Below are 23,070 nucleotides of genomic sequence, written 5' to 3'. Positions count from 1 at the left end.
CCAGCCAAAAGCTTAATCACTATAAAAAGCAGTTGACGTGACAGTCTAGATGGCATGGTGGTCTTGGCGGCCTGTAAGAAATGAAGAATCAAACTCTGATTCCTCATGTCACGGCTGCCATGACCACCACGCTCAAGTATGCTCTTGTGAGAAACAGGAATTCACCAGAGTTCCTAGGCCACTGACTTGAAGGCCTGGCTTTTTGTAAGTCTTATGCTTTGCCCCTTAACAGACTGCATAGTAAACCCATGTAAAGGTAACATGAACCACATTTGAATTGTCATTATCACCAATCTTTGCAGCCTTTATGATTTGGTCTAGCACACCCTGTGCGCCCAGTACCCTCATTTTCTTAAAATAAGTGGCCATTCTGACAAAAAGCAGAATCAGTGTAATGGGGGAAATGTGCCAAAATCAGTCATTTGGAACTATCTGAATGGCACAAAGAGCTTAATACGTTAGCCTGCAAAAGGTCTTTCTTGTCTGCTATGTATTGCTTAGTTTGTTAGGCCCTTTATTTTTTTGTTTCTCTGTTTCTGGAGTGAAGGTGGGGTTGGAATTTTTATTTTAACAGATAAATTTTCTCATTGTCTTTAAAATGGTCCTTGGTTGCCATTTCTATAAGGGAGGAATGGAGACAACCTCAGGACTATAACATTATTTATTTTAGTCACATTATTTTTGCTTTTTTCCTGGAATAGTCAATTATCCTATGGCCAGACTGATTGTTCCACCTGGGTCAGGCCAGCAGAGACAGGAGGCACACGGCCCAGCAGGCCGTCTGCCTTTTGACTTCCTGATTCACCAGAAGCCAGAAGCCTAGCTTGTCCGACAATTCCATTTTGCTACCATAATTACAGTCTTAGACCTCTAAGTCATATGACCACTAGTTATCTTTCCTTGTCACCAACAGCTCTTAAATCAATTCTATCAAAACATGACTTTAGTGACAAAAAGCAAATCCAACGTGCTTTCCTGTTGAGCCGATAAAGCCAGTCATATGTAGGTATATAAATGACTGGCAGGGTTTAATGTATTAGCCTTCCCAAGGATTTACCAAAAAAAGTATTTATGTCTAAGTCTCAGTGTTATTTTTGGTGAATCATTTAGCGGATGACTAACCCTGCCTCTTTTAGGTAATCATCCATTTAGAATACATCTTGTACATCATGGAGGACTCTGATTTCTTCACCAATAGTTAAGATTTGACACCAGTTTTCCCATGTAGCCAAGTGAGTTTGACCCTACAGTTAGTGTGACTGTATCCTCCAGCTCAGGCCAGGGTCTAGTGGGCAGACTTCCCAGTTGGCTTCCTGCTTCATTCTAGGTCGGCCATGGCACTTGCCCACCACCACAAGAACATGGCTGGTCCCTCAGCTTCCAGGAGCCATGAGGGTAGATAAGTGATGAGGGACATTAACACTCACTTCACTTTGGAGGCCTAACATGGCTAGCACCAATTCTATGTTCTTAGAGGGGGAGGAAGAAACAAACAGGCAAGAGTTAAAGAGAGAAGGGACAGGGAACTCTAAGGCAGATGCCATTAAGTTTTCTCTGGGGAGGAAGAGCTTAGAGAGCTTGAAGATGCCACAAGAGAAGAAAACTTGGTAACAGCTATATTTCTGGGGCTTCCTTTTGTTTTTAAGGTGTGCCCCTTATTATATATGTTACATTTTTTTCCCTAGCAGCAGCTTCTTATAGGCCACTATTGTAACAGGTTTTGGCACGCTCTCTTTCCCTGGCAGAAATATAAGAGAGAGGATTCTGCTTAATGCTCCTTAGGCAGGTTGCCTTCTGACTCTCTTGGCCTTTAACCTCAGACCAGTGTCCTCAGTTTCCCCACTCAGATTTCTGTGTGTCCCATAAGCCCCAGGGCCATCTGTCCTACCACCGTACTGCAGCGTAAGGTAAGTCCGGGAAGGTTCAGCCTCCACCAGGGTTTCCATTCTCAGCACTACTGACATTTAGGGCCAGATAATTCTTAGTTGTCGGGGGTTAAAGCGTGCGATGTAACATAGTTAGCAACAACCCAGGCCTCTGTCTGTTAATATCAGCACCCCCCCCCCCCAGTTATAACAACACAAAAATGTCTCCAGATACTGACACTGTCCCCAGGGGCAAAATCTTCCCCAGGTGGGAACTTTTGGGTCTTCTGACACCCTGCAGAGGGGAAAGAGCAAATGGGTTGGAGCAGACCTTTCCTTGTGCCTCTCAGCATCACTTCTGCTTTCTCAGTGGCCACAGGCAACTCAGACTGCTGAGCTTATGCAAATACCATCATCCTTTTTTCTCATGGATCCCAGACCATGGTCTAGCATCCCTTCAAAGCATGCAGCATTGCAATTATTTTTAAAGAAACAAAGGTCCAAGGCTGACATAGGGGAATTTCTTCAGGGAAGACCGATCATTACAAAACCTGGATTTGTCTTTCGTTTCTTTCTTTCTTTTTTTTTCCCAACTCTGTTACCTTGAACAAGTGTCTTGCTCCTCTCTGAGCTTTACTGTGCTCCTCCACAAAATGTGTATGATTATACCTGCACTATCTTTGTCATAGGGTTTCCATAAATAGCAAATGAATTCTTGTACGTGGCAAAGCACTAAGCAATTTGCAGGTATTATTATTCTGAGGCATTCTGACTGTTGTGAGGGGTGTACAGAAATAAAATGCATTCCTGAGAGAGGGCTTGCCCTTTCTGTGAGTACCTTTAAATACAGGAGGGGCTCTGGTTTAACCCCAAGATGCTATGATCTTACCAGTCACATGAAAACTTAGCATTTTAGGCCATTGTAAAATTATAAAATACGGTAATTGAGAGATCATCTAATGGAATCTCTTCATTTTACAAAGGAGACAAATGAAACTCATAAAAGGCAAATACTATCTTTGAGATCACACGGTTAGTGGCAGATGCAGCATGGGAGCCCAGTCCAATATGTTTTCTACCAAGGTCAAGTTTGGTCTGGTCATCTTAAGTCACTTGCTGGCCCACTTGAAAAAACAAAGAAAGGAAAATAGTATTTCGCTCATATATGGAATTCAAGAAACAAAACAAATAAGCAAAACAAATGAAAAAAGACAGAGGCAAACCATAAAAATGACTCTTAACTTTAGACAACAAACTGGGGGTTTCTGGAAGGGAAGTGGGTGGGGGATGGGCTAAATGGGTGGAGGATTAAGGAGGGCACTTGTTGGGATGAGCACTGGGTATTGCATGTAAGTGATGAATCACTCAATTCTACTCCTGAAACTAACGTTATACTGTATGTTAACCAACTGGAATTTATTTTTTTTAACGTTTATTTATTTTTGAGACAGAGAGAGACAGAGCATGAACGGGGGGGGCAGAGAGAGAGGGAGACACAGAATCTGAAGCAGGCTCCAGGCTCTGAGCTGTCAGCACAGATCCCGACGTGGGGCTCGAACTCACGGACTGAGATCATGACCTGAGCCAAAGTCGGACGCCTAACCAACCAAGCCACCCAGGCGCCCCAACCAACTGGAATTTAAATAAAAACTTAACACTATAATCAATGAACCAATCAATCCTGAGCCAGTAGGAGGAAAAAAAAGGAAATACATGGCTTCTAAATATAATCATATACTGGAAGGATACAGAAGACTGAGCACTCGGTTCAGTCCCTTTGGCTTGGATTAGCTCCTGTGGTTTTTTTCTCAGGATTTTAGATAGCATGACTTCTATCCCAGTGAATAGCAATTGACCTTAGAGCCTTGTAAACATCCCTCCTAATTTTCTTCCTTGAGATTAATTGGGGTTTGGGTGGTGGTGGAGTCATATACCATGGTTTAGAGGGACTAAAGTTTCACTCAATCTTGGCTCGTCTTGTTTTCCAAGTGATCTTGAATGACTCATGCTTGGATGTAAGCTCTTTCTGAAGCATAAACAAAAGCCATTGCTACATTCAAACTGAGACTTTACTTGATAGCCTATCAGTTCTCTGGCTCCAAATTCCTCAACTCTAGAGTAAATTAAATATTATTGTTGTCCCCACTTCAAAGCTGAACAAACTGAAGTTTAGAAAGGCTAAGTCACCTCCCAAGGCCACATAGCTAGGAAGTGACAGAGTCAGAATTCAAACCCAAATATCGCTGACTCTACAGCCTGAGAAATAGACAGATACAGAATATGTTGATATGGAGAAATACATATCAACATAATACAATTCTAAATGTTAAAAATAAAAGGACCTGGACAGGTACAGAAAAAAAAGAAATGTAAGGGAATCTAAGCAAATGAAAGAGCATGTGCAAGGGCACAGAGGCATAAAAGTACTTTTTGAGTTCTGGGAACAGCAAAATCAGTGACATGGAGTATAATACTGGGTTCTGGAGTCAGACTGCCCAGACTCACTCCCAGGCTCTATAATTTACCAGTTGTACCTTGGACAAGCTACCTAACCACTTCAAACTCTGGTTTTCCTATATGTATCACCACCACCACCACCACCACCACCACCACCACCACCACCACCACGACAACAACAACAATATTATCTGTCTCTGATGTTTGTTGTGAGTTAGAGGATCTTGGCTGCATATTAGAATCTACCTTGGGACCATTAAAAAAATACCTATGCTATTGCCTCAGGCCCAGAGAGCCTGATTTAATTGATCTAGGGTGGCTCTCCTTATTACTCTGAAATAAAATTCATAAACTACTTATATACATAATTTCAAAAAAATCAATATAATGCATTCAACATAAAATAAAGGATATCTTTTTAAATGGAATTTATTTTAAAAATGTATTTCAATATGTAAATGTTAAGGCATGACCATCTAGAAAGTAAAACATGACATCATAACATTTCCAAAATGGAAGCATGGAGAAGTACGGCTACTTATGAGAACCACAGTTCTAAGCAAGTTCTCTGTGCTTGCATACATTAGATCCCAGCCCCTCCGATATATCCAGGGACTTGAGACTAAAAATTATCCTCATTGTCTACTACATCATCAACTTTATTCTGCTTTAATGGATCATTCCCATCAGCAAAGATGCATTTCTTCTATCTTAAAGGGAAAAACAAACAGCCAAAAAACCCTCTATTGAAACCACTGTACCTTTTCTCTTGCATCTCTAACAGAAGGGTTCCTGGAAAGAGCTTTCTATACTCACTGTCTCCAATTCTTATCTTCCATTTCTCTTTTAGAACTCACTTCCCACTCGATGGAAACTGCTCTTTTCAAGGTTGCTAAATCTACTGTTCAATTCACAGATCTCAGCTTCCTTGATGTATCAGCATCATTTGACCTAGTTGATCACCCATGTGTCTTTGAAATATATTCTTCACTTGCCTTTCAGGACACACTCTCTTGGTTTTTCTCCTACCTCTTGGGATTTTCCTCAGTAGTCTCTTGTTGATTCCTCCTTACCTTCCAGAACTGCCAATGGCGGAGGCTCCTGCTATTCAGTCTTAGGCCTCTTATCTTCCCTATGTATACTCAGTCTTTAGGGGATTTCCTTCTGCCCCAGTACGTTATTGACTCCCACATTTGTATTTCCTGTCTTCCCCTCTTCCAGTTAGTCCAAACAAATGCTTTGGAACCATGCGGCCATGGTGCAGTAGTTAAAATCATGGTCCTTGTAGCCACACTGTCTGTGTTTGAGTTCTGGGTCTACTACTTACTAGCTGCATAGCATTGGCAAGTTACTTGTCCTCTCCATGCCCCAGTCAATAAATACTGAGTACTACATGTGCCAGAAACTGTTTCCTCATCTTTGCTGAGAACTAAATGAGTTAATATCTACAAAAAACTTCAGTAGTGTTGCATGCAGAATAAGTGCAACATGCATGATCTATTACTATTATTATTATTATTATTATTATTATTATGCTTGACTCATTTCCTTTTATCATACCCCAAATCCAATAAATCAGCACATTCTGCAGGCTCTCCTTCAAAATACTTTCAGAACTCGGCTACTTCCCGCCATCTTTACTAGTACAACCTCTAGCCCAAACCATCATCATCTCTCACTTGGGTTATTGGAGTAGACTCTTAATCGACGAATTTGCCACCACTCCTACCTGTCTACAGTTTATTCTGCCCACAGGCTTCAGAATGATCTTTTAAAAATACTCCTAGGGGTGCCTGGGTGGCTCCGTTGGTTAAGCATTCAACTCTTGATTTCAGCTCAGGTCCTGATCTCATGGTTTGTGAGATCGAGTCTTGCGTCGGACTCTGTGTGGACAGCATGGGGTCTGCTTGGGATTCTCTCTCTCCTTCTCTGTCTGCCCTTCCCCTGCTCTCTCTCACTCTCTCTCAAAATAAATAAACTTAAAAAATACAATAAAATACATCATTCCTTTGCTCCAAACCAGCAATGGCTTTCTAGATCACTCAAAGCACTTTCTGTATGATCTGCACTCTACTACTTCTACTGCTGTGTCTCCTACTCTACTATTGTGTCCCTTCTGTGCTCTTCTCTAAGCCCATGTAACCCCCTCCTAGTTCTTTCAGTACAGCGAGCACAGTCCTGCCTCAAGACCTCTGCACTTGTTTATTCATGTATTGCCTCAAACGTCCACATGACTTTTTCCCTCACCTTTCTAGTTTTGTTTCCTCAAATATCACTTTTTCAGTAAGGTCTTGACTTCTTATTTAGAACAGCATCCCTTCAGCTCTCCTCAACCCCCAACTTTCTGCATTATCTCTTTCGTTGTATTTATTCCTATGCCATTACATCCATGGTATATATTTAGCTTGTTTATTTTTATTTTTGCTTATTGCTGGACTCTCCTCAGTAGGATGTAAGCTACATGATGGCAGAGAGAGTTTAGTCTGTTGTATCCCTAATGTCCAGAACAGTGCCTGACCCCAAATAGGTGCTCAATAATGATTTGCAGAGTAAATAAACAAGGCATAAAATCACTTGAATTGTGCCTTAAACATAGTAAATAAATATGAGCTAATAGATTAGCAGCAGTTCTATTAGTGCATCTCGAGCAGGGGATATATGTATGGGAGGGGTAAATAATAATTTTAAGTAGAGAAAATATATGAAATTTGATTTTTAGAGATGGCAACTTTTATTGAATATGTATCCATTATCTAATTTAATTTTTGAAGTGACACTATGAGATAAACAATCTTATTACTAATTCACAGATGAGAAACACAAGATCTAGAAGGTTAGGGTAAGTGACAGAGATAGGATAAGGGAGGCCTCTCTCCCCTCTATCTTTCCTCCATAAATCTTTTGCACTTCTAATTCTTCCTTAACATCTACTTCCCAGAGGACCATAAATAATTCATTATGCAATGGAGAGTCCTCTTCCTCAAACTATTTATAAGTGGAATTTCATCAAAGCTTTAGATTGAACTACCAGTTTATAGAACATATAGGAACATGGTAAATGACACCATGATTAAATGATCAGGCAAATCCAGAAGGTGGGACATTTTTTCCAATGCCATGAAAAGAAAGATAGAAGCACTCCAGATTCAGTCTGGAGAGACATAAGAATCAAATGCAATGTGTTGTCCTTGAAGAGATGTATTTTTCAACAAACCAGCTGTAAAAAAGATTTCAGATAAATTTAAATATGAACTGGATTTTAGAAGACATTAAGGAATGACTATTACTTGTTAGCTGTCTTAATAATATTGTGGTATATAGAAAACTCTTACTTTTTCGAGATAGATATCAAAAAGTTAAAGTATAGGGGCACCTGGGTGGCTCAGTCAGTTGAGCATCCGACTCTTGGTTTCGGCCCAGGTCATGATCTCACGGTTCGTGAGTTCGAGCCTCACACTGGGCTCTGTGCTGACAGCTCAGAGCCTGAAGCCTGCTTCCGATTCTGTGTCTCCCTCTCTCTCTGCCCCTCCTCCACTTGCACTATGTCTCTGTCTCTCAAAAATAAATAAAAATTAAACAATTACTTAACGTATACAAAAAAGTATAAAATGCCAAAATGTCTACACTGTTCCTTAAAATACTTTATAATATAAAAATATAGAGGAATCAAATATGGAAAAAGTCTCTAGGGGGCATTATCCCTGATGTAAGAAACAAAACAAAGATGGTAACTTGCACTACCATTATTGAGCTTTTCTTTGGAAGTTGTAGCAAATAAAATACTAAGAATGGCAATGACAACCGCAAACCCTTTATACTGCTTACTGTGTGCCAGGCACTGTTCTAAGCATCTTGTATAAACTAACTCATTCAATCTTCAAAACCACTTTACCAGGTAGGTAACTGTATCTCAATTTTACAGGGGCGGAGAGAAAGAGAGGTAAAGTAACTAGTCTAGTGAAGCACAGCATGTAAGTGAAGCCGCATTCAAATGCAGGCACTCTGGTTCCAGTAAACAAAATAAATACATACATATATGTGTTACATGGATAGATGATGATGATGATAAATAGATAGAAATAATTATTTTATAGACTCCATTTTTATATACCTAGAAAAAGCTAGCAAGTTCACTGTATATTTTTTTTTAGAAATAATTAGAGATTCAGCATGGGAAAAAGAGAGAGCACATTTACAGTACTAAATAACAGAATGTACTTAGGAATAACCTCAGTTAAAATGTATATGTCCTATGAGTGTAATGTAGAATTTTCAATTTGTCTCCATCAAAATGCCATCTGAAAATAAACTGGCAAATCGGTTCAAAGATATTCTTGGAACAATAGGTGATAATAACTAAGATAATTTCGATAAAGGATAGTGAGGAACACTAGCCTTAACATATAATAATGGCATTATAAAGATTGAAAAAAGAAAACAGTTTTGTACTGGCATAGAGGAATAGCTAAAAGGAACACGTCACAGAGTGGATTCAACCTCAAGAATATGTAATTACATATGTGATAAGGTCACATTTAAAATCAACAGAAAAAATGTTAAGTATTCAATTAAATGCATTGTGATTACTGTTTAGCCATTTTGAAAAAAATTTTTTAAATGGTTTCCTAAGTCAAATAAATGCAAAATGCATCGAATGCTTTAATCTAAAATCTTAAACCAAAGATGAAGTGCAAATAAATATTGCTGACTTAAGCACTACCTATCTTTAGGTAGAGAGGATATTTCTAAACATATAATGAAAGGAAAAGAAAACATTAAAAATGTTAACAGAGCTAAACATAAAATACAAACTCTGTAAGAAAAAAGAAAGTAAAATGAGTCAAGAGACAAATAAGAAAATGGGAGAGCTTTTGCCATACCAGCAGCAAAGGGTTAATATTCTCAATGTATACAATACCTTTTCTAATGAAGTATGATGACCTTCATAGACAACTTGAAAAAAAAAAAAAAAAAAAAAGAACGCATGGACAGATCATCAATATGAAAATAGTTTAAAATGATGCTGTTATTAAAGATAATTCCTCACTTATTAAATGGTTGTTGAGCACCTTAGTGCTCACACTTGCTGTTTCTTCTCTCTGGGATGCTTTCCCTCCAGATCTTCACGTGGCTGCATCTTTCTCAAGATCAACTATGACCCAATAATCTCACTTCCGGGTGTATGTTCAAAGGAAATGGAATCAAAATCTTGAGGAGATACCTGCACTGTCATGTTCATTGCACCATTATTCCACAATAGCCAAGATATAGAAAGAAGCTGAGTCCATCGACAGATAAATGGCTGAAGATGATGAAAGATTATTCAGCCGTGAAAAAGAAGGAAATTGTGTTATTTGCGACGACATGGGTGAACCTGAAGGACATTATGCTTTGTGAAATAAGTCAGACAGAGAAAGACAGATCTCACTTATATGTGGAATCTAAAAAAGTCAAGCTCATAGTAATAGAAAGGAGACTGGTGGTTCCCAGGGGTTGGGTGGGGAGAGAATGTGGAGATATTGGTCAAAGGGTGTGAACTTCCAATTATAAGATGAATAAGTTCTAGGGTTCTAATGTACAGTAGAGTGACTAGTTAATAAAACTACTGCATACTTGAAATTTGCTAAGAAAGTTAATCTTAAGGGTTCTTACCACACACACACAACAGGTAACTGTGTATGTATATTAAATCATGTTGCAAACTTTAGAAAATCACATTGTAAAACTTAAATATATAGTAAGACCTTGGCTTGTGAGCATCATGCGTTCCAGAAACATGCTTGTAATTTAAAGCACTTGTATATCAAAGTGGAACTTCCCCATGAGAAATGTTGGAAACTCAGATGATTTGTTCCATGACCCCAAAATATTCATATAAAAATGATTACAATACTAAATAATAAAATAATAAAGAAAATACAAGATATAAAATAAAAATAAATTGACCTGCACTTACCTTCGAAAACCTTCATGGCTGGTGTGAGGGAGACAAGAGAGAAGAGGGCTATTGTGTAGGACGACTTCCCTATCACGAATGGATGTCGACAACAGTACAGTATTAATAAACTCTGGTCATATGCTGTATTGAATGTAACTGGTGATAAGGCAGCAGAGGAAAGGGTCTCTATCTGCAGGCAGCCTGACCTAGAATGAAGCAAAGCATCTCTAAGCTTACTCTTGTCTGGAAAAGCAAAGGACTATGTGTCCATAGGTGCTGTGAAGTGACAAAAAATACATCAGTGCCAGTTGTAGACACCTTCCAACATTCTGAAAAATCACTGATCTCTGCCAAACACTGTGACCTGAGACCTAGCATCTGAGCATGGAAGATGATCACCCACAATCCCGCAGTGAGAGAGCGGGGGGTGGGGGGAATCACTGGCTCAGTTGTGATCATTTGGCGTTCGGCATCACGTACTACTCGTATTGCAAGACATCGCTCGTTTATCAAGTTAAAATTCATTAGAAATGTTTGCTCGTCTTGCAGAACACTCACAGAACAAATTACTTGCAATCCAAGGTTTTATTATATATATTTTTTTGGTCAATCATACCTCAATCAAGCTGGCAAAACATTAAATATCATCTTTGCATTGAATCATTCCATCATCAAAATCTCAATTTAAGCATCTCTCCCCACAAAATCCTACTTAATTTCCTTTAAGGCAAACATTAATATATTAGCTTATCTCCCACATTTAGTTGTTCATTTTTGCCCTCTAAAGTTTCCCTGGAGTAGATAAGATTGCTTCCAGCTTCAGGAGTTGGTGATGATAGTAAATAGAAATATGAAACCTAGGGAACATGTCATAAGACTTACCAAATGTCTCTTATATGGCACCTTAGCAGAGTACCCACACAACCAAAACCATTGGGAATCTCTTCGCAAGGAAAGCACTTTCCTAAAATGAGTACAATATTAGGGAAAGGGTATATTTTTAGATGCTATATGTCACTTTTGTTATACATCAGCCTGTCTCTTCTGTCGAATTTTGCCAAATATTCGTTATCTAAGCAACAATTCCATACACTTGGTAGGGAACTTTTAGCAATATCTACAAAGTTAGACCTACATATTAGGAAATATTAGGGAACAAAAGTTCCCGGGGTTGTATATGAGATCACGTGGCAGCATTTTGCATTTTAAATTAAAAAAAAAAAAAGTGTCCTAGTGATAAATAGACACGCAGAGCTTTTGTCTGATAGAACTAGAATAAAATATGAAAATTTTCTATGGAAACCTTGGGGGAACAGAGGTGGGGTGGGTGATTTCACTGTTAGCAAATGGAAATGCACTGGAGTGATGACTAATGTTATTTTCTGCGTTCCTGGGAGATAACACAATTGCATTCCAGCAGCTTTTAATGAGTTTTTGCTTGTGATACAGTGGGTACATTTGCATGTCAACTAACAGAGACCAAAAATATATTTCATGTCATCACTGTAGGAGGAGAAAGCATTTCTGTGCTGTACAAAGTAGAAGAAAAGTAGGTTCTTGCACTGCCTTCCACATTAAAGAGAAATAATTGAGTTCGGAGAGCATATTCTGACGCAATCTGAGAAGGAAGAAGTGAGTCTAGTAACTCCCTTTTTTATACCTTTTTTTTTTTTTTAGGTCGATCCAAAGAATGATAGAAGCATTTTTCACGAACATATAGTAAGAAAAAAAAGGGTAAACAATTAGAGTTTCATACATTTCTTGATATCTATATTCAAATGGATGAACATTGACCCATGTTTTGTTTCAAAGGATGGTTTTGAAAGTCACTGCATACCTTTCCTTTTGTACGGCTTTCTAGAATTTCATTGGTGATTAACAGAAATTTTGCCTTCAGCTATAAAAGCTTAAAAGGAAGAAGAGTATGGGTGTATTAGGAGTAAACACAAGTTACAACTGTAAAGCCAATAAGAAAATGTAAAAGATTTTTATGGCATTCTATAAGTCTTTGCAATCGTTTCAGAAATGCAAGTCTCTAAACTCCTTTCGAGTACTAATCTCTGTAAACTTTCTAAATAAAAAGCACAAGGTCATCATAATTTGAATGTAAACCTGGTATTTGTTAATACTCTGTCATGGCATAGAATTCACAATATGATGGGCTTTTGGATTGAATCTAAGAAGATTTAGTTGTTCAAGCATCACAAGGTCTTTTAGTTGCTGCTTTCTTCCACCTGTCTGATGATCAGCAATGATCCCAAGGTCCCTGCTAAAGTGAGATTCTGGTATATTATGAGAACACAGCTATGCCATCTTTGTTTTTCTTCAAATATTAGACATGGCCAGCAATGCATTTCAGCTACACAATTTGTGTCAAATTTACACAGTTGGCCCAAATAAGCAAGTAGTCCTTGGTTCAGATAATGGAGGTACTTCTGAAAAAAGATTATGATGATTTATTATAAACGGAACACATATTACATTGCACCAGGGAAGGTCTCAATTTCAAGGACCTATCTTTCCTTAAAGTGAAGCATTATTAATCTGTTTGTGTATTTAATTTTAGTTTGCATTGGGTTTATTAGGTTTTTCTTAAACAGGGTTTCTATAGAATATTACACATGGTTTTCTGTTCTCTAACTTAGTAATTATGCTTGATAATTATGTTTAGCAATTATCTCACTGCCCTGGTTGAATTTCTCCCATGCCTGTGCCTCTGCCTCACCCATGAGCCCCTGCATCACCATCATCTAGGAGATAAAGTCAAGTCTCCAAGATCTTTCCAGACTTGCTGCCTGCACATTCTGGCCTTATCTCTTGCCACTTTCTCCCTTGAAACTACATACACTCCAGGCATATCAGGTCACTGCCTGATTCTTAGGCACTCTCCACGTGGTTTCTTGGTGCCTCTCTCGTTCTTCCTTCCAGTGTTTCTCAAAAATGTCCTGAAGGTTTCTAGTACTTCATTTCTCACATTGTACTTTTTAGAGTCTGCCTCCCCGAACAAAATGTATACACCTTACATTTTGGGCAAGAAACAGATCTTAGCCTCTTTTTATCCCTTAATGTGGCTGGTACACAGCAGACATCTCCGAGGAACTCACTGACTAATAGACTGAATAAATGAACGCTGTCACTTCATCCATTTTCATCATAAGAGTAGGTCCTGGGGATTTGGCGGGGAGGGGCAAGTGAAGAATCACCTCTGAAAATCTATCGACGTAATTATCTGATGGAATCAAGAGGCAGGAAAAAGAAAAGAGTGTTTCAGAAAAAAGGAAAGAATGCACTGATCAACGTGCAAATGGTACGCTCTCTCACTCCGGAATAACTTCCTTACCCTACATGCAGGTCTACTTTGGAGACCTTTTGGTACCTTAAACCAAAAGTTGCCTCGACTTGCCACCCAATTTCTATCCACATCTCTCTCATGTGTCTGTGTTTCAGTCCTGGCCCATTCAGGCGAAAATCACCCTGTGCATTTCCAGAGCCCTTTGGGATACGTCTGCTATCTTCCTGCCCCCCTTCACCCATGTGTTACAAAGAGCTGTCTCCTCTGTCACCTCATGAGTCTAGGACCTCTTTAAAGCAGCGACTTTTTAAATTTCCTTGACAGTTCCCAGTTCAGGCCATTATCACACAGTGTAGGGAGCCATCACATAAATGTTTAATTACAATGAAGAGTGTGATCTGGTGAGTATGTTAATTAGTAGTTCTGTGCGACGCAGTTGTGCTAAATCCCACTCTGCTGTGTTATGAAGCAGGAAAACGAGAGATTGTGTAGATGATGGTGAACAGTGGCTATGGGGACCACACTGGAACGGCCTAATTACATAAGGCAACAATGTAGAACTATCTCCTTGGAGAGCAAATGTATACAGACTGCTAATGATGTATTGGACATTTGGATGTCACTCAGGACTAGGTAAAGCGACACATCATATTCCTCTGGCCAGGATGCCGCTGGAAGCTAGATTGAAATTACCTGGTAATAGAGGCAACACAGAAGAATGGGGTAGATTGGTGGGAGAGAATCTGAAGACATCATTTAATTTTCTGTACCTAGGCACACCAGAAGTGAGATGTACCCCTTGTTTAGTTAGTTGAGCCAATAAGTCCCCATACTTGCTTAAATTTGAGATACTTCACTTTCAGAAAACTGTCTTTAACATACAAATGAAAATAGTTATAACATCAAGTATCATTGCATGTCTGCCTATGTAACACACACTATGCTAAATACTTTGTTTTTAATTTCTCATTATAACTAATGATGACCCTGAGTCAAGTTCTAGTGTTCTTGTTTTAAAGATGAACAGATGATTTTCTGAGTGCTGTTGCTACTTATGATAGTAGCTATCAACTTATTCGGCTATAGTGTTTTCTAGGAATGATTTTCTAGGAGATTAGCTAGCTAGCTAGCATCTGTATGTATACATACAAAATCGTGACTTATAAGAAATACACATTGGTCGTTCAGATGACCAAAATATATATTTCTTGTATATATTTGGACTTTATACATGGCTTCTGGCTCACAGATCCCCAAACTCTTGGAATTTCCGGAGCTATAAGAGAAATGGGACCATCTTTTGTTATAATATTTGGTCTCTTCTCAGTTCCTGAAATTGTGTCAGAGCCATAAAGGTGAAATGGATGTCTTGTTATTCATAACAAGCCCCTTTCCACCATAACTGGGTTTATGTTAATGAGATGACTTTTGAGAAGCACCTAAGGACAGGTGGCTGGTTGCCAGAGAACAAACAATGAATAGAAGGTTGGAACTTTCAATCCCACCCTCTGATTCTGGGGAGGAGAGAGGGGCTGGCGGTTGAATCAATCACCAATGATTAATTACCTAATCAATCATGCTTATGTAATGAAGCCTCCATAAAAATTCAAAAGGGCAGGGTTTGGAGAGCTTCTGGGTTGGCGAGCACATGGAGATTCTGGGAGGGTGGCACATCAGAAGACACGGAAGCCCTGTACCCTTCCCACATACCTTGTCCCATGAATCTCTTCCATATGGCTGTTTCTGGATCATACCCTTTCATAATAAACCAGTAAACCAGTTAAGTAAAACTATTTCTGAGTTCTTCGAGCTGCTCTAACAAATTCATCAAATCCAAGGAGGAGGTTGTAGAAACCTCCAATCTGTAGCTGATCATTCAGAAGCACAGATAACAACCTGGGTTTGCAGCTGGCATTTGAAGTGGACAGAGCATAGTCTTGGGGGACTGAAACTTTAACCTGTGGAACCTGATGTTATATCCAGGTAGACGGTGTCAGAATTGAGTCAAATTGTAGGACACAACTGGTGTATACTGTATACTATATATACATATAGTATATATATATATATATATATATATACACACTATAAGACTTATAAGACTTATAAGTATACACTTATACTACACATATAGTATATATATATATATATATATATACATATACTATATAGTATATATACTATATATATACACTTATTATATATGGTATATATATATAGTATATGTAGTATATATATAGTATATAGTATATATATATATATATATATATATGTAGTATATGTATATATATAGTCATCCGTAGGCTTTATTGTTAGCCTCAAAAAAAAGGAAACTCAGAGAAATTAAATGACTTGTCTAAGGCTACGTAGGTAGTAAGTGACAGATGGAAAATTGAAATAACATCTGATTGTCCTTTATTTGAAAGCTATATTCATATTTAGGAAAACTGAATTCCATTCCTGTATCCAGCTCTTATTTTGCAAGTCACTTCATTTCTTACATGAAGTGACTTCTCACTTACATTCCATACCTTCCAGAGATGTTATGAGGCTCAAATGGGAAAGTGGATATAAAAGCATAACACCTGAGGGGCGCCTAGGTGGCTCAGTTGGTTAGGCGCCCTACTTGACTTCAGCTCAGGTCACCCATCTCACAGTTTGTGAGTTTGAGTCCCATGTCAGGCTCTGCACTGATAGCATAGAGCCTGTTTGAGATTGTCTGTATATCTGTCTCTCTCTCTGCCCCTTCCCTGCTGGTGCTCCTCTCTCTCTCTCTCTCTCTCTCTCTCAAAAATAAACATAAAGAAGCATAACCATGTAAATTTAAGTTGTTATGATTATAATTTAATAAAAATGGGCCCCACAATCAGATCATTGAACATATCAAGAGTTATCTCTTAATAATATTAATAATAAGAGATGATAATATATTTTAATAATAACATTTATCATTGTTTGGATGTCTTAACTATACAGCTAGAGTTTCAGTGTCAAAAATCAGAAATTCATATATTTTCCCTCCTAGTGCCATGCTGTTTATTAAGAGGGGACTCCCATTCTATCAGAGTTTAGTGATGCATACACATTTTATTAGTTTTATTCAATGTCACTAAAGGGTGCTACACTATGCCTATTGGTGTCAATTATTTTCACTTTTAAAATATTTATTGCACAATTTTCTCAGGATAGTTGCAGGTACCAGGATAGAATATTCTGTTGTTTAGAAGGAAGAACACTGTAAAGGAAATCTCAAAATCTCAAGCCTGAGTTCACTGAGTTATATTACTTAAAAACTGTGATCTTGATCAAAGTGCAAATAAAGTATCAATCTATACACTTTTACACTGGAAAACTGGGGATCATGGATAATGAATAGAACACATAGAGATATCATTAGAAGAAAAATAACTATAATAGCCATGAATATGCTTTGAAGAAATGAAAGCAATTGTAGGAATTCCACAGCAGATAGATCCATCCTGCCCAGAATCCTGGGTCTAACTGCTGTGGTTCTAATGGACAGGGCCAGAACACAGACAACTCTCAGTTTTCAGGAAAAAAGGGAACGAAGAATCTTGGGTAGAGTAAAGATGAGGCAGTAACAAGGTCTTATGACAGGAATAGTCAGCTGGGCAGCTGCCTTCCACTGAGGATAAATCAGAAGGCTAAGCAGCTTTGTGGAGGGAGAGGAGAAAAGAGATTAGTCACTGCCTTAAGGTCATAGAGTAGTACAGAGGGAAAAGGCATCATCATACACATCCAAGTTCACCCAGTCCCTCCTAGCCAATCCCTTTCTCCTTGGTCGAGGTAGAAAAGCCTCAGGAAGGTCAAGAGGAAAACAGCAAAGAAGACGGGAAAGAGGGCATGAGCTCAATTGCCTATGGAGTAAGTCAAAAGTTGCAGGAATCCAAGCTTACTATTACGATGATTCCTCTGGCAATGGACCATAATTCCCTCGGCTATTCACGTGACTCACTTCTTCACCTCCATAGCAAGCCTTTGTTCAAATGTCACCTTCTCAATGAGGCCTACCGTGACCATCCTACTTAAAACTACAACTTCCCTCTATACTGCCTACACCACTCCTTATCCCTTTTCTCTCCATAGCATTTATCACATTTTAATATACTCTGTAATTTACTTACTAAGTTTGTTTGTTTCCTGTGCCCCTCTCCCAATGAGGGCAAATATACTGTCATCTGCTTTGTTCACTGATGTGTTTGTTCATTGATGCATCACAAATGTCTAGTCATGAGAAAGAGAAAAGCAGTTCCTGACATCCAGGAACTGGCCTCACAGTCACAGCAAGGACTTGGTATCTGTGGAACGCCATTTCACAGAATGTCAACATCCAACAAGGCCACTCTGGGGCCACGACGGATCAAGACAAAAACAAGAACACTCTGTAATCGTGTCTGAACACAGACAGAACATGAACATTGTCCAAATCACAAAAATAACCAGACACCCCCCTATCCTGGCTGGTATGTGTGATTGCTGCTTCTTCACCAATTACAGCTTTTCCCTTGCTTTAGTTTTCCTTCCTTCTCTGAGACTTACTGACAGACTTAATAATGATAAAAAAAAAAAAGCAACCCTGCTTTCTGACAGCATCCAACCCAGAGTAAAGCCCCGCTTCTTTAAAACATTCCCCAAATCACCCAAGCCCAAATCCTATCAAAAGTCCTTTCAGACACTCACTGAGATGCCTTATGGTATGCATTTCTCTTCCTCGCTGCAATAAGTAATAAACCTATGTGGCTCAACTAAGGTATGTTTCTGGTGGCTTTTGACTGGAGGGTATTGATAATAAGTGCATAAAAAATATTCATTGAATGAATATTCTGAGCTTCCTATTTAAACACTAGAGGTCTAAAGTCATGGCTATTCCAGATATAGGCAAAATGCCAGCCCCATGCTGCTCTACACAAAGTGATGCTGAACTCTCCTGCCTTGCAGATTGTGTTTCCTCATCTAGCAAGTACAACAAATTAGTGACGACAACCTTTGCCACTGTCTTAGGAGGATTTTTCAACTTTCCTGCACTTCATATGTAAATCTGTAAGCCAAGATATGAACCAGTTGCCATACTGATGATGGATATAAATCAGGGACTCAAGCACTAAACTGTCTTGTAAGCCAGGATCCTTCAATGCATATGGGAAATTCTAGGAAAATGGGTGGAGCTGGGATGGGGAGGGGGAGGCATGTGTGGTTCAAAAGACAGAGGCAGATGACTGCAATGACAAAATCATTATTTTCATCTTTCTTAATTATGTTCTCCTCTATCCCATTTTCCAAACATGGATTATTGAAGTTTACAGTTGATGGGGGAGGGGGGGCTGATATGAGAATATTGTGTAATATTGTGCTAAAAGACATACTTGTTATGGCATATAAAACTATGTCAAATATTTACAATCTGAAGTGAAGGAATGAAGGGATGACTGAATGAATAACGGCTGTATACAGAGACCACGCTTTTCTGATACCAGCGGTTAGCTTCTGAAATAATAAAATATGGAACAGAATCTGGAGGCATGCATTCGGTGTCCAAATCTGAAAGTTCTTTAAGGACACACTGGATAGCAAAAACTAATATAATCACTGGGTCTCCATTACCTGCATACTCACAATTTTATGTTATTTTACATTTTTTTCTTGTATTAACTTAGAATTTTAGCTGGGTGAGGAATGGAAAATATATAAGTAGTGTGACAACTTCCTTCCAATAATAGATTGACTGCACAGGAAGGAGGATATTAGTTCTAGGAGGTCTCAAGAGGCAAAGCTAGGACATTAAGAGAACATATGGAAGCAGATTTTGGCTCACCAAAGGGAGAGTTTTCTCACGGGTATGTCTGTCTCAAGCTGGTCTAGGAAGCCTTGTGGATATTTTGGGTGCCTTTTCCCCAGAGGGTATCAAAAGCTAGATGACCAGTTGGTGGGGGTAACGCAGGAGTTCAAACATTAAAGCTGGAGTTGAGGAAGATGGCATATGCGGGCCCCTACTGGGCCTGGAAATCTATGAGACACTGAAAAGGAACAAAATGAAAAGCGGCACCAATTGAATAGAAGTGAAGTGATTACACTTCACCCTTGACCTCATGCAATTAAGAAGAATGACTTTGAGTGGAGCAGTGACTTTTTCAGTCTCTCTGGCAGCTCTCAGGTGTCTAATGGCCAGAAGGTAAGGGCTATTACAATGTCCACTTCACTGTGGAGTTAAATTTTTACAAAATGAGTCACTGCTCTAACTTTTTTTTTTTTTTTTTTTTTTTTTTTTTTTTTTTTTGCCTCAGAGCACAGCTGCTATTTGATAATTTTCCTCTGTATTTTTCTTTGATTTTTTTGGACTTCATTCAAAATCACCACTTTCAAGTTAGTTTTAAAATTACAGTATGGTTGTTCACTCACAAAAGCAAGAGTACATGAAGAAAAGCAGTCTTCGAATGGGACATGGAAGTATGGAATGGGGTGGGAGGGTGAGTTGGCGGTAATGGGACTATAATCTTTTGAGTGCCTGTATTTTGCCAGGCCCTGTACTAGGTCTTCCGCAGACACAATCTAATTTTCACGATAGCTTTGTGAGGTCAATATGCTGAAGTTCATCTAACAGAAATTTATAGCGGAGTCCTAATAATATAGCTCATGTTTATTACATTCTTATTACCTGCTAGACACTATTCTGAGCATTTTGCATGCCTTTTCATTTTTCCTTCTCAAGGCAACCAGAGAGGTAGGTGCTTTTAATAATCCCACTTTACAGAGGAAAAAAGCTAAGATCCAGAGGGGTTTGCAACTTGCCCATGATCGCACAGCCCATAAGCAGTGGAACCAGGGCTCCAATCCATATATTTTGACTCTGAAAATGATTGGGCTCTTAAAACAGATGAAAGGAGAAGCTGAAATACTTCAATTTTAATGACCGATGTGTATGTGATAGAGGAGGTCAGAAGGTGACGGATGGGATAGAGTGTTGAAATGAGGACTAACCTACAAAGGCCAGTGCTTTAAGAAAAGACATTTTCAAATATAACAAGATCACCCCCAGGGCAAAGAGCAGAGACACGTCCACGTATGAAAATGAATACCTTACATCTGGGTCCAAAATGGATTGGAGAAATCACTTGTGCAGAGCTCCTGAGAAATTGTAGTCTTTTTGATTCCAACTCGAGAACCGGAGGAAACTATTGAAGAATACAGAGCAAAGGGTAGATTGAAGATGAAAACTAGCCTGTAGTGAGGCCGGATTCATTGAGGTGGACATTAGGAAGGTCCCTGCTCCCTGGCTTTCAGAGTGTACGGACTATGAGTTGTAAGGAAAACCCGGTTCTGTACGTTTGAAAAGCACGTTACCCTGTTCTTACGCTGTTCTTTTAAAAATGGTCATAAAAAAAAAAAATCCCTAATGATAACCTGGGTCAAAAAGCTGAAAGAATCGTTTGGTTTTATGAGTTATCTAGAAAATTCTGTGCAAAGGAACTGTGACAGCAATCACAGCTACAGATGACAGGGCAGGGTAGGGATGTTTAAGAAGCTGGGGTGCAGCATATGCTAGTTGGCCAGAAAGGTTCTCCCACAAAGACACCACATCCTTTGGGGGTGCGAACTATCTTCGGTGAAACCACTGAAACCACATGGAGTTCTTGCTCCAGCATCTTCTCCACTGAGGACAAGCGGGGCTTCAGGGTAGTTAAGGCTCCAAGGAGAGTGGTTAAAATGATAGAGGTTTCCATGGCTGAAGTGGCAGGATTCAAGCTAAGCTTTGATGCCCTGGCCCGCCAACAGCAGGAACAGCTGGAGAAGCAAACCAAAAAGCAAATTGAAATTGCAGGAGCCTTGTCACACTGCAAACAAGCAGGCTCCCAGGGACCAAGAGAGAAAAGGCACGATAAGGTAAGCCACAAAATTGAGTGAGCTACCTTGTCATTAGAATCAGAAATAGAAACAGATTGAACTAGGTGGAGTTTTGACCTCAGGCTACACATTTCTATCTCTGGGCTTTGGTTTCATTCTCAGTAAAATGATAATAAAACCTCTCCTATATTGGATTATTGTCAGGCACAAATGAAAATGTGTGGTGAAACCCTTTAAAAATTGTAAAGTATGTTCACACGCTAATGAAAATACTCAATCCTTAGGTTTTCGGTCCATTTATTTCCTCTCATTGCTGTTAGCAGTCTTTTTTCCCCTTCTTTAAGTGGTAATATTTCCAAAAGTGTTAAAATTAATTGTTGGTATTATTTTATTAATGTTCGAGTCCCTCTAAATTCAGGAGGGGGGTGGTTAAATTTATAGTTGGAGAATCACTAGGTGAAAGTTCTGTCCTTGAGTGCCAAGAGAAGGTGAGGGAAGAGCTGAAGTGTTGAGCAGGCAAGGAGGTACTCAGGTGGATAACCCTGTTGCTGACTGAACGACAGGGAAATGAGAAAGGTCAGTGGCAGAACCCAGCATGCCCATGAAGGGATCAATGCAATGGGGTAGAGAAGGGAGTTCTAATTAACCATAGTCTAGAATTGGTAGGCCACTATGTTTTACTTAACCCAGAAGGAAGAAAACTAAGCTCTGTGAGAAGCTACAGGTCAAAACAAAACAAAACAAAACACAAAACAAAAAACAACAACATGATATTTTCATGGAAAAGAGCCCAATAAATCTGGACTTATCAATTCATTCACAACTGAGCCCAGGGTTAGAATATCTGAAACAAATCTATACGAGTAATTCAATGTGCTAGCATCAGAAGCAAGTTGCACGATCCAATTAGCTTAAAAATCACTTCCCAAGAGAAATCTTTCCTGAATAATTGCTCCACACAATCAGGTCCCTTGTAATCTCTCATTGCAGAGATTGCTTCATATCATCAATCAGGGTGTAATGTTTTCACGTGATTATTCACTTAATATATGCCCTCTTCCCCCATTAACCTGTAAGCTTCTTGTGTTTGCTGAATGAATAAATAGACTAATTAAAAAATTAAAAAGCCATGACCAAGGGTTTATCTCTTTCGAATTGACACCTCATGGTTGGCAGGGACATTAGAAAATAGTGCAGAGCCTAACGATACTTTTGCCGAAAGGGTGTACTGCCATCAAGTGCTAATTACTTGAATTGCAGGCACAGGTACTGGTCAGAGTGAGCATCCTATTCAGTTACCTAAAGTTTTCTGAATAAAATCGCTTGGCAGAGGTACTTATTAAGATTCAGATTGCTAGGCCTATAATTGACTAAATCAGAATCTACAGCTAAGGGCTGGAAAGCTATATATTTATCAATCACCCCAGAGTATTCTGAGCGACAAGGAAATTTGAGCAACTGTTATCTATACTGAAGTACTTTTACATTTGGTCCTTGGACATTCTGCTAGAGAATCACCTGGGGTCCCTGTGAAATATACAGAGACCTAAGACTCACTCTATACTGACTTTTTGTTTTTTATTATTAAATCAATGCAGCTCCAGCCACCAGTTACATAGAAACTGTTTCTTCCATTGTAAATCCAAACTGTCTGTGGT

This window comes from Lynx canadensis, chromosome X (assembly GCF_007474595.2).
Source record: "Lynx canadensis isolate LIC74 chromosome X, mLynCan4.pri.v2, whole genome shotgun sequence".
Taxonomy (NCBI): domain Eukaryota; kingdom Metazoa; phylum Chordata; class Mammalia; order Carnivora; family Felidae; genus Lynx; species Lynx canadensis.
The sequence above is the reverse complement of the archived record's forward strand: the minus strand, read 5'-3'. Positions refer to the sequence as shown.